The sequence below is a fragment of the Genypterus blacodes genome, unplaced genomic scaffold, assembly GCF_046128005.1.
Source record: "Genypterus blacodes isolate CSIRO-AG114 ecotype Tasmania unplaced genomic scaffold, CSIRO-AGI_Gbla_v1 ptg000160l_1, whole genome shotgun sequence".
NCBI lineage: Eukaryota > Metazoa > Chordata > Actinopteri > Ophidiiformes > Ophidiidae > Genypterus > Genypterus blacodes.
Window position 1 is genome coordinate 21091 of NW_027466961.1, and position 16072 is coordinate 37162.

General features: G+C 49.0%; 2 long non-coding RNA genes across 2 annotated transcripts; both read left to right on the forward strand.

Annotated features, from left to right (window-relative positions):
* The first annotated feature begins 486 nt into the window (after positions 1-486).
* Positions 487-1165, forward strand: LOC143013866 (uncharacterized). The gene is made up of 3 exons (XR_012965228.1): positions 487-655; positions 743-804; positions 948-1165. It is a non-coding gene; the product is annotated as an uncharacterized LOC143013866 (long non-coding RNA).
* Positions 1166-5830: 4665 nt separating this feature from the next.
* LOC143013868 (uncharacterized) lies at positions 5831-6437 on the forward strand. Its single transcript, XR_012965229.1, has 3 exons — positions 5831-5920; positions 6008-6069; positions 6213-6437. It is a non-coding gene; the product is annotated as an uncharacterized LOC143013868 (long non-coding RNA).
* Positions 6438-16072: the final 9635 nt, after the last annotated feature.

Sequence of the window (16072 nt, forward strand, 5' to 3'; positions counted from 1 at the left end):
ATCTGAACTATTTTGAATGTTTTATTGGAAGCCTTCAAACTTTGAGTATGTAAATAGCTGTAGTTGTTTTGAAATGTTTAGTTGTCCTTGTGAAACTCTGAGATTCCAAATAAAATGTAAGAAAGTACAAAGTAATTTGTGTTGCTGCTTTGACAGCAGTACAACAATTCCATTCTGTATCCCAGGTTGAGTGAATTCTGAGGAAACAGGAAAAGCACTTTACATCAAATCTTGAATTTCTGTTTTGGAATGTTCCTTGAATCCTCTCGGTGGAAACAAATGGCAGGAAGACAAAAGGTTGAGTCGCGCATCTGACGCATTAATAACTTGCTCGTCATCTTGACTCATGACACGTCACAAGCTAAGTTTATCCAGAAATATCTCATGAACAAAAGGTAGGAAGAGCTGATTATAGAACTGATGTTCACACCTTAACAAAGACAAAAAGAAAACATTCATGCTATGTTTATTTACGTCTTTCCCTGAGTACTGATGTCATCTCACCTGCCCTGTAGTCTGTTATAAAAGCTGAGGTCTTCACAGCAGAAGACATGGACGAGCAGAGCCAAGGAGACGGATCACCTGGGAACAGATCACACCACTGAATTCAATCACTGCACTGAAAACTACCAAGGAGCAGAACCCAGCAAAGCCAGTAAGTCTGTTTATCATTCAGGAGAGAAGAATCACTTCTTATAGGGATTCTTTCTGATGTAACATCGCTGTTTCAATTCACTTACAGCAGTCAACCAAAGATGATGTTCAACATGACTGTGAAGATTTGTCTCCTTCTTCTGATTGTTGGTAAGCATCCAAATTGACATGAAATCTATATACATACACACATATATGTGTATATATATACCACATCATTCTGTCAACATCCTATGTTCCAACTGTTGAAGGATAAACTGTGAGACTGATTTATCATTCTAACACCAAAACAGCTTTTGGCAACACAGAAGGAGTAACCACAGCAACTACCACCACAGCTGCCCCGACAACCACAACCACCACAGCTGCCCCGACAACAACAACCACCACAGCTGCCCCGACAACCACTACCACCACAGCTGCCCCGACAACCACAACAGCTGCCATGGCAACAACAACCACCACAGCTGCCGCGACAACCACAACCACCACAGCTTCCCCGGCAACAACAACCACCACAGCTGCCCCAGCAACCACCACCACCACAGCTGCCCCGGCAACCACCACCACAGCTGCTCTGGCAACAACCACCACCACAGCTGCCCCGACAACCACAGCTGCCTCAGCAACAACGACCACCACAGCTGCCCCGGCAACAACGACCACCACAGCTGCCCCAGCAACCACCACCACCACAGCTGCCCTGGCAACAACAACCACCACAGCTACCCTGGCAACCACCACCACGGCAGCTGCCCCGGCAACCACAACCACCACAGCTGCCCCGACAACCACAACCACCACAGCTGACCCGGCAACAACAACCACCGCATCTGCCCCGGCAACCACCACCACCACAGCTGCCCCAGCAACCACAACCACCACAGCTGCCCCGGCAACCACCACCACAGCTGCTCTGGCAACAACCACCACCACAGCTGCCCCGACAACCACAGCTGCCTCGGCAACAACGACCACCACAGCTGCCCCGGCAACAACGACCACCACAGCTGCCCCAGCAACCACCACCACCACAGCTGCCCCGGCAACAACAACCACCACAGCTACCCTGGCAACCACCACCACAGCAGCTGCCCCAGCAACCACAACCACCACAGCTGCCCCGACAACCACAACCACCACAGCTGCCCCGGCAACAACAACCACCACAGCTGCCCCGGCAACCACCACCACCACAGCTGCCCCGGCAACCACCACCACCACAGCTGCCCTGGCAACAACAACCACCACAGCTGCCCCGGCAACAACAACCACCACAGCTGCTGCCTCCTCTGCAGTCAGTAACAAAGTGAGCTTCCTCTTGGTCATTGTAGCTGTGACAGCTCTTTATTGGAATTAAAGACTAAACTGAGCACTTCAGCACTTAAATGCTGTATTAGGACACTGAAAGATCACCAACCTTAATTTATTGTTTATTTTATTTATTTTCAATTATTTATTTCTGCAATTTACATGTGATTGCATTGACTGAGTTACCATGAAGAATTCTGCATTCCTTGACATTTACAAGTTCCCTTGAATAACAGAACTATATGAGCCACAGACAGGGGGGGGGGGGGGGGGAACAGCAGCAACTCCAAACCTAATCATCCTCAAACACAGACTGCATTTATGAAGTCTACCATGTGCACTTTGGCTCTGTTGCTTCTCAGCAGTGTGGATTTCACGTTGCGGTCATTTTGGAAGCTGTGCATTGTGTCGTTGCTGTTCCATGACAGTGGATGGAATTTCTCTGGAGTCTCTCTACCAGAAACTGTGGTGATGGTTCTTAGCCTTTACATGCGTGTTCATCAAAAATTAATAAGAGAGTATTAAATATGAAATACCAAATACCATGTTGCAGGGCAAAGTTTGTGGAGAAGTTGTACAAAGAAAAATAAATGTAAATAAAGAATATTAATCACCTCGCATTGTGCTTTGATCTGTACCAACATCACAGACAGACAGACAGACAGACCGACAGACAGACAGACAGACAGACAGACCGACAGACAGACAGACAGACAGACAGACAGACAGACAGACAGACAGACAGATGGATCATTTCTGACAGAGACAGAGATTTCGATTTCTCAGATTTTTTGCTGTTGCAGAGCAACGTGTCAAAATCAAGCAGGAGGTTCTAAAATGTCTGCTTCTTTTGGCCCTAAGATCAGCACTCCAAGTTGGAGATCCAGAGTGATCGTTGGGATTTATGGAAACATACATTTGGGTGTCATCCGCATATGAATGAAAATCTATTCCATACTGACGAATTATGTTTCCAAGCGGGAGCATATAAATAGAGAAGAGTAATGGGCCCAATACAGAACCCTGAGGAATGTCAAACTTTACCAGGTAGCAAGTCAAATTAGTATTATTTAATGAAAGTGAATCCTATTTGTTAGGAAGGATCTGAACCAAGAAAGTCCAAGACCACGAATGCCAATGTGGTTCTAAAGCCGATCAAGTAGGATATTATGATCCACAGTGACAAAGGCTGCACTTAGATTGAGGAGAATTAGAACCAAAACAGCACCAGAATCAGCGGTAAGAAGTAGGTCGTCAGAAACCTTTCACAATCAGACAAGGCAGGTTTCATTACGCCTCATGCAATCTGAGCAAATCACTGTAAGATGTAAAGTATACATCTATCTATTATGTATACTATAAGAATTATATGGTCAACATCAAGTTACAGTCACAATCAGAATACTGGCTCCAACAGTCTGAGCCTAATACACAAAGCCCAGAGAACTGCTCGCCTTTCACCATAGGAGGCCCAGAAAACATACATATGAGTAGAAGAACTACCTGAGCTTCAATAGAAAGGGTTTTAACACTTCACCCACCAAGGGCTCTCTCACACACGTGCACACAACCACAACATGCACACGCGCAGACACACACACACACACACACACACACACACACACACACACACACACACTCCCCCCACAGATACCTGACTGGAGGTGGGGGAATATCAATTGGTGACAAACTGTCTGAGGTCTTTTCTTTAGATCTGTCATTACTATAGAAATGCAAATTGTACTGTATGGTGGTTTGGTAACATGTCCGCAAACAGGAACACTCAGGACAGAAAACATCTGTTCACACACAGCAGGACACACCCTCATCAGATGAATAGTCATTTTATGACCTCCTGCTCAGTTTGTATTTAAGGCAGACTAACAGGTAATTCAGGGTGCATTCCCATTAAAGGGACGTTCACACGTAAGTTGTGTGATTTCTCATGCAGCTACATGAAAGACATTTTGGTGCACCCCGGTAAAGGGAGCTCCCGCATATGCTGTGCGTTCTGCGCGCAGCTATGTGTTAGACTTTTGGAGCACTCCGTTAGAGGAAGCTCCCGCGTCATAATGCTGCGTTAACTGCTCGTTGCTTCGTGACGTAGGCAAAGAGTACATTTGGATTCTGGTATACTTTGTGATGGGAATTCAACTGTTAATGACAAGTGATATCTGTTTAATTAGGAGACTTCCAAACATTCAAATGTTCAATAAATTGATGATTGTTAATCTTTGATTTACCTCGACTGAAACTGTTTATATTACACCAAAACCATATCGGATAGAATTTTATATCGGAGAACTTCTGGCACATTTTGTTCATTTTAAACACAAAATGGCTTCAATCAGATGCATTTTCATCTTGTTTGCATTAAGAGGCTTTTGTCTTTTCACAGTTTGAATTTAACCTCAGCGTTAAGTCAAACCTATGGCTGAATTGATCATGCTAAGTTGAAACCTCTGAGTTAGTAGTAAGAATATGAGGAATATGGTTTACTAAACATGTTTGTTCTCAAGGTAACGGGGACAAAGTCGTCGACAAGTTTATGGGAGTATTTCACTATTTGGTTCCTGGCACCCAAACTCTACCAGGACGCATTATAGAATTATTTATCCGGCCCGTTATCAATTCTTGAGAGATGTAAGTATTCTCAGTTTGAACGAATAACATATTCTGAAAGTAAATAAGAGCGTATATTCAATACTAAATGAATCCTGAATTCCCGCACTAATACAATGATCCGAAACTAAAACTTCTTATTCTGAGCAGACAATTGGCGATCTATTTACAGAATCAACCGATTAGAGACTAAATTATCACTAGCAACAAATATTTTATCTTATGGAGGCAGATAAACCAGATCATTAAACAACAATAATAATAATTTCACATTGCCGAAGTGGAGATTCGACCAGCCTTCCCCGCAACTCATTGGCTGCCGTCATTGGACCAAGGGCGGGACTTCCGGGTTTTACATCACCATAAACCATTCCTAGACTGTCTTTCTCTGGTCTATATTTAAAGTAGACATGGTCGAATGGAGAAAGCGGATAAAGTTGATCTTTCATTTGTATCTGTGCAACGGCAACTTTTGAATAAAAATACTTCATGTTGTTGATGTTTCCTCAATAAAATATAGTTGAAATTGTTCCCTTTTGTTGATAATTTGTTTATTGTATGCTGAGAAGTAAACAACAGGAAGTAAAATAAGCCTTCTTAATAAAGTCCTGCCGAGAGACACTTCAGAGACACTTTATCATAGAAGTATTCAGGTGTCTGATGGTCATTTCTCTTTATCTGAACTATTTTGAATGTTTTATTGGAAGCCTTCAAACTTTGAGTATGTAAATAGCTCTAGTTGTTTTGAAATGTTTAGTTGTCCTTGTGAAACTCTGAGATTCCAAATAAAATGTAAGAAAGTACAAAGTAATTTGTGTTGCTGCTTTGACAGCAGTACAACAATTCCATTCTGTATCCCAGGTTGAGTGAATTCTGAGGAAACAGGAAAAGCACTTTACATCAAATCTTGAATTTCTGTTTTGGAATGTTCCTTGAATCCTCTCGGTGGAAACAACTGGCAGGAAGACAAAAGGTTGAGTGACGCATTAATAACGCATTAATAACTTGCTCGTCATCTTGACTCATGACACGTCACAAGTTAAGTTTATCCAGAAATATCTCATGAACAAAAGGTAGGAAGAGCTGATTATAGAACTGATGTTCACACCTTAACAAAGACAAAAAGAAAACATTCACGCTATGTTTATTTACGTCTTTCCCTGGGTACTGATGTCATCTCACCTGCCCTGTAGTCTGTTATAAAAGCTGAGGTCTTCACAGCAGAAGACATGGATGAGCAGAGCCAAGGAGACGGATCACCTGGGAACAGATCACACCACTGAATTCAATCACTGCACTGAAAACTACCAAGGAGCAGAACCCAGCAAAGCCAGTAAGTCTGTTTATCATTCAGGAGAGAAGAATCACTTCTTATAGGGATTCTTTCTGATGTAACATCGCTGTTTCAATTCACTTACAGCAGTCAACCAAAGATGATGTTCAACATGACTGTGAAGATTTGTCTCCTTCTTCTGATTGTTGGTAAGCATCAAAATTGACATGAAATCTATATACATACACACATATATGTGTATATATATACCACATCATTCTGTCAACATCCTATGTTCCAACTGTTGAAGGATAAACTGTGAGACTGATTTATCATTCTAACACCAAAACAGCTTTTGGCAACACAGAAGGAGTAACCACAGCAACTACCACCACAGCTGCCCTGACAACCACAACCACCACAGCTGCCCCGACAACAACAACCACCACAGCTGCCCCGACAACCACTACCACCACAGCTGCCCCGACAACCACAACAGCTGCCATGGCAACAACAACCACCACAGCTGCCGCGACAACCACAACCACCACAGCTGCCCCGGCAACAACAACCACCACAGCTGCCCCAGCAACCACCACCACCACAGCTGCCCCGGCAACCACCACCACAGCTGCTCTGGCAACAACCACCACAGCTGCCCCAGCAACCACCACCACCACAGCTGCCCTGGCAACAACAACCACCACAGCTACCCTGGCAACCACGGCAGCTGCCCCGGCAACCACAACCACCACAGCTGCCCCGACAACCACCACAGCTGACCCGGCAACAACAACCACCGCATCTGCCCCGGCAACCACCACCACTACAGCTGCCCCAGCAACCACAACCACCACAGCTGCCCCAGCAACCATCACCACCACAGCTGCCCCGGCAACCACCACCACAGCTGCTCTGGCAACAACCACCACCACAGCTGCCCCGACAACCACAGCTGCCTCGGCAACAACGACCACCACAGCTGCCACGGCAACAACGACCACCACAGCTGCCCCAGCAACCACCACCACCACAGCTGCCCCAGCAACCACAACCACCACAGCTGCCCCGACAACCACAACCACCACAGCTGCCCTGACAACCACAACCACAACAGCTGCCATGGCAACAACAACCACCACAGCTGCCGCGACAACCACAACCACCACAGCTGCCCCGGCAACAACAACCACCACAGCTGCCCCAGCAACCACCACCACCACAGCTGCCCCGGCAACCACCACCACAGCTGCTCTGGCAACAACCACCACAGCTGCCCCAGCAACCACCACCACAACAGCTGCCCTGGCAACAGCAACCACCACAGCTACCCTGGCAACCACCACCACGGCAGCTGCCCCGGCAACCACAACCACCACAGCTGCCCCGACAACCACCACAGCTGACCCGGCAACAACAACCACCGCATCTGCCCCGGCAACCACCACCACTACAGCTGCCCCAGCAACCACAACCACCACAGCTGCCCCAGCAACCACCACCACCACAGCTGCCCCGGCAACCACCACCACAGCTGCTCTGGCAACAACCACCACCACAGCTGCCCCGACAACCACAGCTGCCTCGGCAACAACGACCACCACAGCTGCCACGGCAACAACGACCACCACAGCTGCCCCAGCAACCACCACCACCACTGCTGCCCCAGCAACCACAACCACCACAGCGGCCCCGACAACCACAACCACCACAGCTGCCCCGACAACCACAACCACCACAGCTGCCCCGGCAACCACCACCACAGCTGCTCTGGCAACAACCACCACAGCTGCCCTAGCAACCACCACCACCACAGCTGCCCTGGCAACAACAACCACCACAGCTACCCTGGCAACCACGGCAGCTGCCCCGGCAACCACAACCACCACAGCTGCCCCGACAACCACCACAGCTGACCCGGCAACAACAACCACCGCATCTGCCCCGGCAACCACCACCACTACAGCTGCCCCAGCAACCACAACCACCACAGCTGCCCCAGCAACCATCACCACCACAGCTGCCCCGGCAACCACCACCACAGCTGCTCTGGCAACAACCACCACCACAGCTGCCCCGACAACCACAGCTGCCTCGGCAACAACGACCACCACAGCTGCCACGGCAACAACGACCACCACAGCTGCCCCAGCAACCACCACCACCACAGCTGCCCCAGCAACCACAACCACCACAGCTGCCCCGACAACCACAACCACCACAGCTGCCCTGACAACCACAACCACAACAGCTGCCATGGCAACAACAACCACCACAGCTGCCGCGACAACCACAACCACCACAGCTGCCCCGGCAACAACAACCACCACAGCTGCCCCAGCAACCACCACCACCACAGCTGCCCCGGCAACCACCACCACAGCTGCTCTGGCAACAACCACCACAGCTGCCCCAGCAACCACCACCACCACAGCTGCCCTGGCAACAACAACCACCACAGCTACCCTGGCAACCACCACCACGGCAGCTGCCCCGGCAACCACAACCACCACAGCTGCCCCGACAACCACCACAGCTGACCCGGCAACAACAACCACCGCATCTGCCCCGGCAACCACCACCACTACAGCTGCCCCAGCAACCACAACCACCACAGCTGCCCCAGCAACCACCACCACCACAGCTGCCCCGGCAACCACCACCACAGCTGCTCTGGCAACAACCACCACCACAGCTGCCCCGACAACCACAGCTGCCTCGGCAACAACGACCACCACAGCTGCCACGGCAACAACGACCACCACAGCTGCCCCAGCAACCACCACCACCACAGCTGCCCCAGCAACCACAACCACCACAGCTGCCCCAGCAACCACCACCACCACAGCTGCCCCGGCAACCACCACCACAGCTGCTCTGGCAACAACCACCACCACAGCTGCCCCGACAACCACAGCTGCCTCGGCAACAACGACCACCACAGCTGCCACGGCAACAACGACCACCGCATCTGCCCCGGCAACCACCACCACTACAGCTGCCCCAGCAACCACAACCACCACAGCTGCCCCAGCAACCACCACCACCACAGCTGCCCCGGCAACCACCACCACAGCTGCTCTGGCAACAACCACCACCACAGCTGCCCCGACAACCACAGCTGCCTCGGCAACAACGACCACCACAGCTGCCACGGCAACAACGACCACCACAGCTGCCCCAGCAACCACCACCACCACAGCTGCCCCAGCAACCACAACCACCACAGCTGCCCCGACAACCACAACCACCACAGCTGCCCTGACAACCACAACCACAACAGCTGCCATGGCAACAACAACCACCACAGCTGCCGCGACAACCACAACCACCACAGCTGCCCCGGCAACAACAACCACCACAGCTGCCCCAGCAACCACCACCACCACAGCTGCCCCGGCAACCACCACCACAGCTGCTCTGGCAACAACCACCACAGCTGCCCCAGCAACCACCACCACCACAGCTGCCCTGGCAACAACAACCACCACAGCTACCCTGGCAACCACCACCACGGCAGCTGCCCCGGCAACCACAACCACCACAGCTGCCCCGACAACCACCACAGCTGACCCGGCAACAACAACCACCGCATCTGCCCCGGCAACCACCACCACTACAGCTGCCCCAGCAACCACAACCACCACAGCTGCCCCAGCAACCACCACCACCACAGCTGCCCCGGCAACCACCACCACAGCTGCTCTGGCAACAACCACCACCACAGCTGCCCCGACAACCACAGCTGCCTCGGCAACAACGACCACCACAGCTGCCACGGCAACAACGACCACCACAGCTGCCCCAGCAACCACCACCACCACAGCTGCCCCAGCAACCACAACCACCACAGCGGCCCCGACAACCACAACCACCACAGCTGCCCCGACAACCACAACCACCACAGCTGCCCCGGCAACAACAACCACCACAGCTGCCCCGGCAACCACCACCACCACAGCTGCCCCGGCAACCACCACCACCACAGCTGCCCTGGCAACAACAACCACCACAGCTGCCCTGGCAACAACAACCACCACAGCTGCTGCCTCCTCTGCAGTCAGTAACAAAGTGAGCTTCCTCTTGGTCATTGTAGCTGTGACAGCTCTTTATTGGAATTAAAGACTAAACTGAGCACTTCAGCACTTAAATGCTGTATTAGGACACTGAAAGATCACCAACCTTAATTTATTGTTTATTTTATTTATTTTCAATTATTTATTTCTGCAATTTACATGTGATTGCATTGACTGAGTTACCATGAAGAATTCTGCATTCCTTGACATTTACAAGTTCCCTTGAATAACAGAACTATATGAGCCACAGACAGAGGGGGGGGGGACAGCAGCAACTCCAAACCTAATCATCCTCAAACACAGACTGCATTTATGAAGTCTACCATGTGCACTTTGGCTCTGTTGCTTCTCAGCAGTGTGGATTTCACATTGCGGTCATTTTGGAAGCTGTGCATTGTGTTGTTGCTGTTCCATGACAGTGGATGGAATTTCTCTGGAGTCTCTCTACCAGAAACTGTGGTGATGGTTCTTAGCCTTTACATGCGTGTTCATCAAAAATTAATAAGAGAGTATTAAATATGAAATACCAAATACCATGTTGCAGGGCAAAGTTTGTGGAGAAGTTGTACAAAGAAAAATAAATGTAAATAAAGAATATTAATCACCTCGCATTGTGCTTTGATCTGTACCAACATCACAGACAGACAGACAGACAGACCGACCGACAGACAGACAGACAGACAGACAGACAGACAGACAGACAGACAGACAGACAGACAGATGGATCATTTCTGACAGAGACAGAGATTTCGATTTCTCAGATTTTTTGCTGTTGCAGAGCAACGTGTCAAAATCAAGCAGGAGGTTCTAAAATTTCTGCTTCTTTGGCCCTAAGATCAGCATTTCAGTTTTATTGACATAAAGAAGGAGAACATGTTTTGTCATCCAGCCTTTAACAGCCAGAAGACAGGACTCCAAGTTGGAGATCCAGAGTGATCGTTGGGATTTATGGAAACATACATTTGGGTGTCATCCGCATATGAATGAAAATCTATTCCATACTGACGAATTATGTTTCCAAGCGGGAGCATATAAATAGAGAAGAGTAATGGGCCCAATACAGAACCCTGAGGAATGTCAAACTTTACCAGGTAGCAAGTCAAATTAGTATTATTTAATGAAAGTGAATCCTATTTGTTAGGTAGGATCTGAACCAAGAAAGTCCAAGACCACGAATGCCAATGTGGTTCTAAAGCCGATCAAGTAGGATATTATGATCCACAGTGACAAAGGCTGCACTTAGATTGAGGAGAATTAGAACCAAAACAGCACCAGAATCAGCGGTAAGAAGTAGGTCGTCAGAAACCTTTCACAATCAGACAAGGCAGGTTTCATTACGCCTCATGCAATCTGAGCAAATCACTGTAAGATGTAAAGTATACATCTATCTATTATGTATACTATAAGAATTATATGGTCAACATCAAGTTACAGTCACAATCAGAATACTGGCTCCAACAGTCTGAGCCTAATACACAAAGCCCAGAGAACTGCTCGCCTTTCACCATAGGAGGCCCAGAAAACATACATATGAGTAGAAGAACTACCTGAGCTTCAATAGAAAGGGTTTTAACACTTCACCCACCAAGGGCTCTCTCACACACGTGCACACAACCACAACATGCACACGCGCAGACACACACACACACACACACACACACACACACACACACACACACTCCCCCCACAGATACCTGACTGGAGGTGGGGGAATATCAATTGGTGACAAACTGTCTGAGGTCTTTTCTTTAGATCTGTCATTGCTATAGAAATGCAAATTGTACTGTATGGTGGTTTGGTAACATGTCCGCAAACAGGAACACTCAGGACAGAAAACATCTGTTCACACACAGCAGGACACACCCTCATCAGATGAATAGTCATTTTATGACCTCCTGCTCAGTTTGTATTTAAGGCAGACTAACAGGTAATTCAGGGTGCATTCCCATTAAAGGGACGTTCACACGTAAGTTGTGTGATTTCTCATGCAGCTACATGAAAGACATTTTGGTGCACCCCGGTAAAGGGAGCTCCCGCATATGCTGTGCGTTCTGCGCGCAGCTATGTGTTAGACTTTTGGAGCACTCCGTTAGAGGAAGCTCCCGCGTCATAATGCTGCGTTAACTGCTCGTTGCTTCGTGACGTAGGCAAAGAGTACATTTGGATTCTGGTATACTTTGTGATGGGAATTCAACTGTTAATGACAAGTGATATCTGTTTAATTAGGAGACTTCCAAACATTCAAATGTTCAATAAATTGATGATTGTTAATCTTTGATTTACCTCGACTGAAACTGTTTATATTACACCAAAACCATATCGGATAGAATTTTATATCGGAGAACTTCTGGCACATTTTGTTCATTTTAAACACAAAATGGCTTCAATCAGATGCATTTTCATCTTGTTTGCATTAAGAGGCTTTTGTCTTTTCACAGTTTGAATTTAACCTCAGCGTTAAGTCAAACATATGGCTGAATTGATCATGCTAAGTTGAAACCTCTGAGTTAGTAGTAAGAATATGAGGAATATGGTTTACTAAACATGTTTGTTCTCAAGGTAACGGGGACAAAGTCGTCGACAAGTTTATGGGAGTATTTCACTATTTGGTTCCTGGCACCCAAACTCTACCAGGACGCATTATAGAATTATTTATCCGGACCGTTATCAATTCTTGAGAGATGTAAGTATTCTCAGTTTGAACGAATAACATATTCTGAAAGTAAATAAGAGCGTATATTCAATACTAAATGAATCCTGAATTCCCGCACTAATACAATGATCCGAAACTAAAACTTCTTATTCTGAGCAGACAATTGGCGATCTATTTACAGAATCAACCGATTAGAGACTAAATTATCACTAGCAACAAATATTTTATCTTATGGAGGCAGATAAACCAGATCATTAAACAACAATAATAATAATTTCACATTGCCGAAGTGGAGATTCGACCAGCCTTCCCCGCAACTCATTGGCTGCCGTCATTGGACCAAGGGCGGGACTTCCGGGTTTTACATCACCATAAACCATTCCTAGACTGTCTTTCTCTGGTCTATATTTAAAGTAGACATGGTCGAATGGAGAAAGCGGAAGTTGATCTTTCATTTGTATCTGCGCAACGGCAACTTTTGAATAAAAATACTTCATGTTGTTGATGTTTCCTCAATAAAATATAGTTGAAATTGTTCCCTTTTGTTGATAATTTGTTTATTGTATGCTGAGAAGTAAACAACAGGAAGTAAAATAAGCCTTCTTAATAAAGTCCTGCCGAGAGACACTTCAGAGACACTTTATCATATAAGTATTCAGGTGTCTGATGGTCATTTCTCTTTATCTGAACTATTTTGAATGTTTTATTGGAAGCCTTCAAACTTTGAGTATGTAAATAGCTGTAGTTGTTTTGAAATGTTTAGTTGTCCTTGTGAAACTCTGAGATTCCAAATAAAATGTAAGAAAGTACAAAGTAATTTGTGTTGCTGCTTTGACAGCAGTACAACAATTCCATTCTGTATCCCAGGTTGAGTGAATTCTGAGGAAACAGGAAAAGCACTTTACATCAAATCTTGAATTTCTGTTTTGGAATGTTCCTTGAATCCTCTCGGTGGAAACAACTGGCAGGAAGACAAAAGGTTGAGTCGCGCATCTGACGCATTAATAACTTGCTCGTCATCTTGACTCATGACACGTCACAAGCTAAGTTTATCCAGAAATATCTCATGAACAAAAGGTAGGAAGAGCTGATTATAGAACTGATGTTCACACCTTAACAAAGACAAAAAGAAAACATTCATGCTATGTTTATTTACGTCTTTCCCTGAGTACTGATGTCATCTCACCTGCCCTGTAGTCTGTTATAAAAGCTGAGGTCTTCACAGCAGAAGACATGGACGAGCAGAGCCAAGTAGACGGATCACCTAGGAATCACACCACTGAATTCAATCACTGCACTGAAAACTACCAAGGAGCAGAACCCAGCAAAGCCAGTAAGTCTGTTTATCATTCAGGAGAGAAGAATCACTTCTTATAGGGATTCTTTCTGATGTAACATCGCTGTTTCAATTCACTTACAGCAGTCAACCAAAGATGATGTTCAACATGACTGTGAAGATTTGTCTCCTTCTTCTGATTGTTGGTAAGCATCAAAATTGACATGAAATCTATATACATACACACATATATGTGTATATATATACCACATCATTCTGTCAACATCCTATGTTCCAACTGTTGAAGGATAAACTGTGAGACTGATTTATCATTCTAACACCAAAACAGCTTTTGGCAACACAGAAGGAGTAACCACAGCAACTACCACCACAGCTGCCCTGACAACCACAACCACCACAGCTGCCCCGACAACAACAACCACCACAGCTGCCCCGACAACCACTACCACCACAGCTGCCCCGACAACCACAACAGCTGCCATGGCAACAACAACCACCACAGCTGCCGCGACAACCACAACCACCACAGCTGCCCCGGCAACAACAACCACCACAGCTGCCCCAGCAACCACCACCACCACAGCTGCCCCGGCAACCACCACCACAGCTGCTCTGGCAACAACCACCACAGCTGCCCCAGCAACCACCACCACCACAGCTGCCCTGGCAACAACAACCACCACAGCTACCCTGGCAACCACGGCAGCTGCCCCGGCAACCACAACCACCACAGCTGCCCCGACAACCACCACAGCTGACCCGGCAACAACAACCACCGCATCTGCCCCGGCAACCACCACCACTACAGCTGCCCCAGCAACCACAACCACCACAGCTGCCCCAGCAACCATCACCACCACAGCTGCCCCGGCAACCACCACCACAGCTGCTCTGGCAACAACCACCACCACAGCTGCCCCGACAACCACAGCTGCCTCGGCAACAACGACCACCACAGCTGCCACGGCAACAACGACCACCACAGCTGCCCCAGCAACCACCACCACCACAGCTGCCCCAGCAACCACAACCACCACAGCTGCCCCGACAACCACAACCACCACAGCTGCCCTGACAACCACAACCACAACAGCTGCCATGGCAACAACAACCACCACAGCTGCCGCGACAACCACAACCACCACAGCTGCCCCGGCAACAACAACCACCACAGCTGCCCCAGCAACCACCACCACCACAGCTGCCCCGGCAACCACCACCACAGCTGCTCTGGCAACAACCACCACAGCTGCCCCAGCAACCACCACCACAACAGCTGCCCTGGCAACAGCAACCACCACAGCTACCCTGGCAACCACCACCACGGCAGCTGCCCCGGCAACCACAACCACCACAGCTGCCCCGACAACCACCACAGCTGACCCGGCAACAACAACCACCGCATCTGCCCCGGCAACCACCACCACTACAGCTGCCCCAGCAACCACAACCACCACAGCTGCCCCAGCAACCACCACCACCACAGCTGCCCCGGCAACCACCACCACAGCTGCTCTGGCAACAACCACCACCACAGCTGCCCCGACAACCACAGCTGCCTCGGCAACAACGACCACCACAGCTGCCACGGCAACAACGACCACCACAGCTGCCCCAGCAACCACCACCACCACTGCTGCCCCAGCAACCACAACCACCACAGCGGCCCCGACAACCACAACCACCACAGCTGCCCCGACAACCACAACCACCACAGCTGCCCCGGCAACCACCACCACAGCTGCTCTGGCAACAACCACCACAGCTGCCCTAGCAACCACCACCACCACAGCTGCCCTGGCAACAACAACCACCACAGCTACCCTGGCAACCACGGCAGCTGCCCCGGCAACCACAACCACCACAGCTGCCCCGACAACCACCACAGCTGACCCGGCAACAACAACCACCGCATCTGCCCCGGCAACCACCACCACTACAGCTGCCCCAGCAACCACAACCACCACAGCTGCCCCAGCAACCATCACCACCACAGCTGCCCCGGCAACCACCACCACAGCTGCTCTGGCAACAACCACCACCACAGCTGCCCCGACAACCACAGCTGCCTCGGCAACAACGACCACCACAGCTGCCACGGCAACAACGACCACCACAGCTGCCCCAGCAACCACCCCCACCACAGCTGCCCCAGCAACCACAACCACCACAGCTGCCCCGACAAC